Source organism: Schistocerca serialis, chromosome 6, assembly GCF_023864345.2.
Source record: "Schistocerca serialis cubense isolate TAMUIC-IGC-003099 chromosome 6, iqSchSeri2.2, whole genome shotgun sequence".
Classification (NCBI taxonomy): Eukaryota; Metazoa; Arthropoda; class Insecta; order Orthoptera; family Acrididae; genus Schistocerca; species Schistocerca serialis.
In genome coordinates this window covers 637,882,816-637,891,808 of record NC_064643.1, presented here as the reverse complement: position 1 = coordinate 637,891,808, position 8,993 = coordinate 637,882,816, and positions in this window count along the sequence as shown.

Sequence of the window (8,993 nt, the reverse complement as noted above, 5' to 3'; positions counted from 1 at the left end):
CAGTTTGAACGTCCTAACGCAAACCGTTCAGAGGTTATGACGGTTGTATTTCATATAGTTCAATAATCGTCACGCCCGCATCTCGTGGTCGTGCGGTAGCGTTCTCGCTTCCCACGCCCGGGTTCCCGGGTTCGATTCCTCGCGGGATCAGGGATTTTCTCTGCCTCGTGATGGCTGGGTGTTGTGTGCTGTCCTTAGGTTAGTTAGGTTTAAGTAGTTCTAAGTTCTAGGGGACTGATGACCATAGATGTTAAGTCCCATAGTGCTCAGAGCCATTTGAGCCAATAATCGTCACCCTGAACAAATTGCAGCACCTGTGTGGAATACCCCCTTCGAGTGTTTGTTTCTTCACTATTTTTCAAATAGTGTGCATGTAGGTGAGACACGACATTAGTCTCCTTACGTTACATCCCTAACAAAACCAAGCAAAGGATATTGAATAATTCGAGAAACGAATTAGCCCCGTGACATTCAACACAATGCTGGGAATCTTGACATATGAGTAATCTCTTTCAACAAACTTAAATAAAAATTGCGCATCCGACCAAAATTCAATCAGTGGCTCTCTCAACCTTAAGGATCGTGTACAGATACAAACATGCCTGGTACTAGTAACTCTAAAGAAAGGTAGTACGTTTAATGCACTTCATTTATTTTTTAACAAAAAAGCACGTTGAATGTGTTTCAGCAAAGAGTTATTAAAAAAGTGAACTTAATTAATTGATTGACGAATATTTTTAAAGCGAGGGAAAGGGAATGGAGTGACCTAACAGTTTTCCTACAGCTCGTTCGCGAAGGAATAAGCCCCTCCGAATCAAAAATGAATGTGCGTCATAAAACTGAAGTTTGCGTGCAAGCCTTAAGATGAACTGAATCACGGTCGGAGCTCAGCAAAGAGTCGGCGTCGAGATTCCCCAAACTGCGGGAGCTGAGCTGTATTTTGCTGTATCGAGCATGTATGCTGTGTTGTCGAGGCTGCGACTGCTGGTGTGATGGAACGCCTCACGTTCTGCGCGGTGGGTCTGATTGTACAGACGTGTCTGGTGTCTGGTGGCGAAAATGCGACCGATCCTGTCCCACGCCGAAAAAACTATCGAAAAATCACTCTTAAAATTTGCATTAATGAGGACGACGGCATGTGTCAATTCCAAATGCGAAACCTTCTTTAAATTTTCGAGGTCAAGCGTAAATCTGTCTTCTTGGCTGAATGCTAAGGCAGAAGGTCATTCTGGAGTTGTGCAGCACCAAGTAGAACTTGTCCACGACCGCAATCCAAGTCAGTAGTTTTCCTACAATCACATGGGGTGAATTAGCCGACTGTTTGATCTGTTTCGTCTGCAAAACAGCGTCTCCTACTATAGTTGGGGGACGCGAGAGCCGTCCCTCTGACTTCATAACATATTCACCAATAGGAACTGCCCTCTCTGAATGCTATAGTATTTCCAAAATATGGCTTAGAAGTCTGAGGTAGGTGGTATTTTTGCATCCCGTGTCTTCATTTCTTGAAGATTCCAATCTGCCGACGGAGTTGTCTTCCCAGAGCGGAGAGAGAGAGTGCTGGGTGTCCTCTAATACAAGGAAAACACTTTAGAAGTGGGTGGTGGATGCGTCCGTGTCCCCATTTTTTAAGACTCCAGTATGCTTACAGACGTGTCTTCCCAGCATGGTCAGAGAGAGAGCATAACTCTTCCCTAACACAATGGAGCCAGTAAAACAAATGTAAAAGCATGTTTCCTGTTTAGCAAGCTCTAAAACCAATTGTCATATTAAGGAGAAAAAAATAGAAGGGGGAGGGGGGGCGGGGTCGGTGGCGGTGGCACGCTGAGGTAAACTCATACCTCTGGAGCCATCAGAGACCAGTGTCCCAGACTTGATCTGTTCACTGTGAAGAGTGCACACTGCTCAGTTCTGATCCTTCTACGCTTATAAGCTAACAAAAGTACACTGTGATGGCAAACTACAATTATCGTCATTCCGTTATACAGTTGATGGTTATCCATATCTGCATCTGCGAATACATTTCGTGTATTTCATAACAGCTGCTGTTGCAATGTTACTTATAATCCGTCTTGATTGCAAAAATCTTTATTCACATGACCGGTTTCGGTTACTCTAGAACCATCTTCAGATCTAAAATGACAATGATACTAATTTAGTACTTTACAAATGCAAACCTATTTCGTCCTATCCGACCAACATCATATGTACCAGAACGTACCTGCAATTTCGGTTACAGGAGTAACCCGTCCACACTCAGCAACCTTCACATGCTGCGTCACATTAAATTGGTTGGCAGAATGCACGTCATTTATATTAACTGTAAAATTCTTACCGACAGGTGGCGTCTGGTACGTTTGTTACATTGCATATGCACATATTGTATTAAGTAGATTTTTCTAATTTGCTTTTATCTCTAAAAATACTTATTTAAGATCTTTAGTTGTCAAGGTTAAAATCTGTACTCGTCAAAATTAAAATACACAGTAAAGTTATCGTTTTTGTACGATCGAAAACAAAGGGTGATTTCTATATCCACGGCGCTGGGTTAGACTTGTTTTCCTCAATGGTCTGCTTCCGTGGTTCCCGCCATTTCGGTGTTGTGCCGCGAGCCGTTCGGTCGTCTGATGTCCATCGCCGTGGGTAAGAGGGCCGTGCAGCAGGGCCCCGTCAAGGACGCCAGGCGCTGCACGCATCTTCCAGCTGTTTCCCCGTACACCATCTCTCATCCTTCAGCTTGGATTTCTATACGTAACAGTGATCATTTCAGTAAGTCGTCATAAATACTAAAATAAGCATTATGATTGAACTCGCTTTGCTCGTTGAGGATTAAATCCGGGTCTTTCTTTTTGTGGGTTTATATTTCAACTTCTTCCAAAATGTTAAGAAACCGTCCCTTATGAGCTCTATGTAGGATTTCTAAGTTTTGTTCAATGTTCGTGACTGAGTGCTTTAAGGCAGCCATGTGCTCCCCAAACGCTGTTTTGTTTTGAGAGTAGATGTGCTCTCTGAATCTAGTTTCAAAGTTCCTACCAGTTTGCCCTATGTATTGTTTACAGTAGTCTTCACATTTGATCTTATACACACCGGAATCCTGAAATTTATTCCTACTATTACATATTTTGTGCCGGAGCTTCAATTTTAGCGTGTTATTTGTTCGGAACCCTATTTTAACGTCGTGTTTACGATCGCAAGACAAGTTTCATTCTTATGGCTCGCTTACATCTGCTCACTACACTGACTCGCTTCCGAGTCGTAGGGTACATCCGTTACGGATGCCTGCGTAGGAAAGAGCTTCTCTCTGATTGCCTCGTATTCTACAGTGCCACTTAAGGGAGCTAGCTTCCACGTCTCAACAAAATGTGAAATTTAGAAAGTAAAATGACGTCCAGAATAAGAGGAACCTCGCAACTCTCAAGATGAGAACAATGGGATACAGTATTCAAGAACAGACATTGCATGTCACAGATTCTTTTAGCAACATTATGCAATCATGCTGTAACAAAATGAAACCGTGCCTGAAGAAAAGGCTGAAATGGTTCAAATGGCTCTGAGCACTATGGGACTTAACATCAGTGCCCTAGAACTTAGAACTACTTAAAACTAACTAACCTAAGGACATCACAAACATCCATGCCCCAGGCAGGATTCGAACCTGCGACCGTGGCGGTCGCGCGGTTCCAGACTGAAGCGCCTAGAACCGCTCGGCCACAGCGTCAGGCAGACTTAAATGAGTAGTGCATGGTCATAAATAGGAAAAAGGACAGTTTTGTACTGTAGACTAAATATTCAGTAGTAATGAAATTAAGGCTTTTATTTCAGTATTATTACACATGGCTTTCAGTGTCTACCCCACGTTCAATAGCTACATAAGTGCTCTGTGAGCTAGGGTTCGACCCGATAGGTAGTGTCAGTACATGGACGCTATGCATTTGTTTATGAATGTTACATGGGAATCTTTGAAAGAAAGATAACGTTCTTCTCTTAATCTTGTAAAAGCTAGGCTTAGAAGAACAATACTTGATACAGCCAAAAAACGATTTTACTGCTTCCATTGTAACGATCTTAATAACAAAATTGTGGTATCATACTAAGACCGTGGCCCCACACCAAAGCCGACAAAGCACGTCGATACCACAGACATTTGCGATATCTCGCTGCAGTCCTCAACAACAGATGGGGGAAGCCAAAGGAGACACCGTCTCTCTTACCACTGTGGCGGCCTGGCACAGAGGTCAATATAGAACCGAGCATGGAAGTGCTCAGCTGGGGCAGTCAGCAGCATCGAGAACGACTAAGGACTTACTCAAGTCTCAGACGGGAATGTGCTTTTGTTAATATTGAACATTGTAACCGGCCGCGGTGGCCGAGCGGTTCTAGGCGCTTCATTCTGGAGCCGCGCGACTGCTACAGTCGCAGGTTCGAATCCTGCCTCGGGCATGGATGTGTGTGATGTCCTTAGGTTAGTTAGGTTTAAGTAGTTCTAAGTTCTACAGGATTGATGACCTCAGATGTTAAGTCCCATTGTGCTCAGAGCCATTTGAACCATTTTTTTAACATTGTATTTCACGAGATGAGTTTGGTAAACAATACATAAAGTAAAGATTTAACAGTCAATGACAGCTGCAAATTATCAACCACTCCTGTGGCAAAGGATGATATCAAGTTAACTGATAACTAATATTTCATCTCCAGAATGAGATTTTCACTCTGCAGCGGAGTGTGCGCTGCTATGAAACTTCCTGGCAGATCAAAATTGTGTGCTGGGCCAAGCTCGAACTCGGTACCTTTGCCTTTCGCGGGCAAGTGCTCTACCAAGTGAGCTACCCATGCACGACTCACGCCGTGTCCTCACAGCTTTACTTCTGCCAGTACCTCGTCTCCTACCTTCCAAACTTTTCAGAAGCTCGCCTGCGAACCTTGCAGAACTAGCACTCCTGAAAGAGGAGTGCTTCCTTTCAGGAGTGCTGGTTCTGCAAGGTTCGCAGGAGCACTTCTGCAAAGTTTGGAAGGTAGGAGACGAGGTACTGCAAGAAGTAAATCTGTGAGGACGGGGCGTGAGTTGTGCTTGGGTAGCTCAGTTGGTAGAGCACTTGCTCGCGAAAGGCAAAGGTAGGCCTACCGAGTTCGAGTCTCGGCCCGGTACCCAGGTTTAATCTGCGAGGAAGTTTGATATTTCATTTGCTGTATCTCCATTGTGCCATCTCCCACAGCTATTAAAGAACCTACAGTTATGGCCTGACGGTTTAATTTTGTTAATTATTAACAAAAATAAAAGAAATTAGCCCTCATACACAGACAGAAATATCACCCAACTCTAGTTGTTGGGGGGAACGAAGAGGGGTGATCTACAATTGTACGAAGTATCTTCATCTTATAGTGTTTAGTGAGTTGCAGACCATGCATGTAACGTGGGCACAGTATATTAAGATTTGCGTGCGACTGAAAGGGAAACGCCGAGTTAAGAAGCGTTCTGCCTCGCATCTTCTTACCATTGCCTCGCGTCTAAACTCCACCATTTCTCTCTCTCTGCGAGATTTACGGGTCATCGGGACAGTGAATGTAAAGCTACGGCCTGGGAACGTGTATAAAAGCGCCGTTCGGCTGCCCGCTGGAGTCGCAGGACGTTTACGACTGAAGACCGCAAAACAAACGCCGGCCGGCGCGTGCGCGCGAGGGGCCGTGCGCGCTTTCGCCGCTGAGTCCGCGGGCGAGATCAAACGCGGGCGCCGCCGCACGACGACGCGTTTATGCCAGCCGGATGGTCTAATTGATTCATCATACGTTCGTGCGCAGTAACTTAACTGGCGAAAGCGCCCGACAGCGTCATAAGGCGGCTTTCGAAAGCAGCCTTCACGACGCTGACCGAAACACTGCCCGCCGACGTAAATCCGACGCGGCGGCGGCTGGCGACCGCGTCTTATTCGCGACGGGTCGCCGCATCGATACCCGCGCTTGTTACGTTAATTGGGCGCACAGTTTATAGCCCGCCATTGTCGATATAGTGGACAGCTGTGAGCCGCGCGCCGGCCATTAGAAATAAATGGCCCGGAGAAAATGAGCGGTACGTCCGCGGGCATGATCGGTGTCTCGTCAGCCGGGCGAGTCGCGGCCTACCGTATCAGGTTACCGCTGTTGTAATTACGCCGATGGGGCGTTACCACGCCCATAAGGACTCCATCTGAACCAGCAGCCATCACTCCTGATCCACGTCTTGGGTTTTACTCCTGCATAAATACGTGCAGAAACTGTTTTACCCACAGCAGCCGGAAGGGACAAGAGACGCACTGAAACCAGAGGAACATGTCGTAGGTATATTGCGAAGGAAATGACCGGAAATAATTATAATACACTGAGGTGACACAAGTCATGGGATGCCTTCTCGTATAGTGGCGGACCTCCTTTTGCAGAGTGCAATCCAGCAGTTCGACATGGCTTCGACTCAACAAGTCGCTGGGAGTCCCCTGCACAACTATTGAGCCATGCTGCTTCTTTAGCCGGCCATAATTACCAAAGTGTTGCCTGTGCAGGATTTTGTTCACAAACTGATCTTTAGATTATGTCCCATAAATGTTCGATATGTCATGTCGGGCTGTTTCACTCGTACTGTCCAAAATGTTCTTCAAACAAATCGTGAACAACTGTGGCTCGGTAACCTGACGCATTTGTCTCCCATAAAAACTCCATCGTTGTTTGGGAACATGAAGTCCGTGAATGGCTGCGTGTGATACCCAAGCACGCAAATGTTGAGCAGCTGACAACCAAGATGAACCAAGGACATACCAACAGCCTCCTCAACGACTGTTCAGCGGACGTTGCTCCTTATGGGCCTCAGCAGTCGGCGCCTAGTTCGTGTGCCCTTGCAGACTGATGTTCATCGATGACGAAGACTGGAATTTGCACGCCATACCGCATATGGACGTCCACTGAGTGGCGACAGCTGGCCTTTTCAGATGAATCACGTTTATGCTCCATTGGACATCTGGCCGTTAACTTTGTACGATGGCAAGAACTATGCCCCTTACATGAAGTCATTAAAGATCACCGAACTCACATTGAGCGACCAGTAGGGCTGAACAAAAATGACTGACAAGGCACAATGCATCTTGTAGAGGTTATAGTATGGACGTATTGGAATAATTAATGTTGGGTAATGGTCTTAAAGTAATTCACCCGACGTGAAAACTTTGTGGAAACGCGTCGATTTACTGGAGGCTATTTTATCCCAGGGAACTATTCACAACTGACCGTGGCCGAGTGGCGGCGCGCGGCAGAGGAGCGGCGAAGGGAAGCGACAATAGACAGCTTATGGCGGCTCAAACTCTGGGAAAACAGTAACGGGGCAGGGCCTCCAGCTGCCTTAAGATGAGTGACAGTGAGGGGGTGGTTGACCCCATGCTGGTGTACCAGGAAGCAGTTGGAGAACTTGTACGCCTGTTGATAAATGTCCGTCGTCCCGTTTTCAGTGAAACATAGGAGAAAGCTGCGCAAATTACGGTGGAGCTGTCAGCAGAGGCCGAAATATGGGTGTTCCTGACTATAGCAACTTCACGCTGAATTGATGGTCCGCAGAGTCTGAAGCAAATCAGGTAAAGAGCAACAGAATGGAATATGCCAGCCTCCGATGGGAACGTCGGACCAAGGAATTTGAAGTACTCTCCTGGGAGTCAGAATTTCGGAAAAATTCGTGTTTTATGCAGATGCTAAACTTGATGGGTGGCCTGGGAGGAGCTAAATAGCGGAAGTTGAGAGGAAGGGAAATTTTGTGGGAATTTGTTCACTTCCCAGAGAAGGCATTAGTCAGTGTTGGTAAGCGACGCATAATTAACGCGACTTGCGCCGCAATTGGCATAAGTGATTTTGCTGGAGGGGAAACCGAGGCGAAGAGCGGACTGGCAGAAGTCTCCGTAGAGGTTTTTCTGGTCCCAGCTTGTCTCTAGTGCGGACGTAACGCTCCTCACTCAGCTTGCCTGAGAGAGAGTGAGCATCTCTGCAGTTTTGGACTTAGCAAACGGAACGATTGAGCTTGGAGATATAAAGTTTTCGTTCAGCTATTTACTGAGCATGATAGCTAGAAGTGAGTAGAAGAGTGCAGCCTTGCAGCACCACAAGGCCGGCCGACGTCCGCACAACGACGACGCCCCGCCACGCTGATTTCGGTGATATTGCGCCCGCTCCGGCTTGAGTTAGGCCACTGATTCATTTGTTGGATCACGTCGGCAAAGTTTCCACGAGGGTTTCATGGGCCATGTATTGTAGAATTCTTCTCACACTTCACATTACGCCTTGGTCAGTCGATAGGAATTAATTTTGATTTATCGCGCCTTACTCCACATAAACGCAATTTATTCCCACTTCCTGTTAGGAGAGTCATGTAAAGTGATGATTGAAGGTCATGAGTTAAAATAAATTTCTGCTAATCGACTGCATCTGTTTTCAAACAAGTAGTCGAAATCCCAAGTCACTTTCTTAATTAATTTTATGTTCAACATTTGCATCTGGTGTTCAATAGCTGAATATAACATCAATGTGCACTCCTTTTTAATTAAAAGGGGTCAATTCTGAATCAACAATGTCAACACTGCCACCGCAGTTCAAGCAGGAGTCACAGGGCTTTATCACTTTCTATGCGTTATCCGATATTGCGGCAGTTTTGCACTCTCTGTTGATCTGTTAGTCAATTAGCTGGGGTGAGCACACGTCAAAACCAGATAAGTGACGGGTGGGGTGTTACAACTTGTACGACCCTGGAATAAGCGTCAGAATGGTTGAGGGCAGCGGAGGGAGCATTATGGTCTGAGGAATGTTTTAGTGGGACTCCCTGGGTGATTTCGTTATTCTGGAAGGCGCAATGGATCAACACAAGAATGCATCTATCGTTGAGGACCATGTCCACCCAGAATCGCAGTTTGTTTTCCCCTCGTCACGATGGCATCCACCAGAAAGACAGTGAAACAACGTGTCACACAGTTGGCAGTGTACCTGCGTGGTTCGAA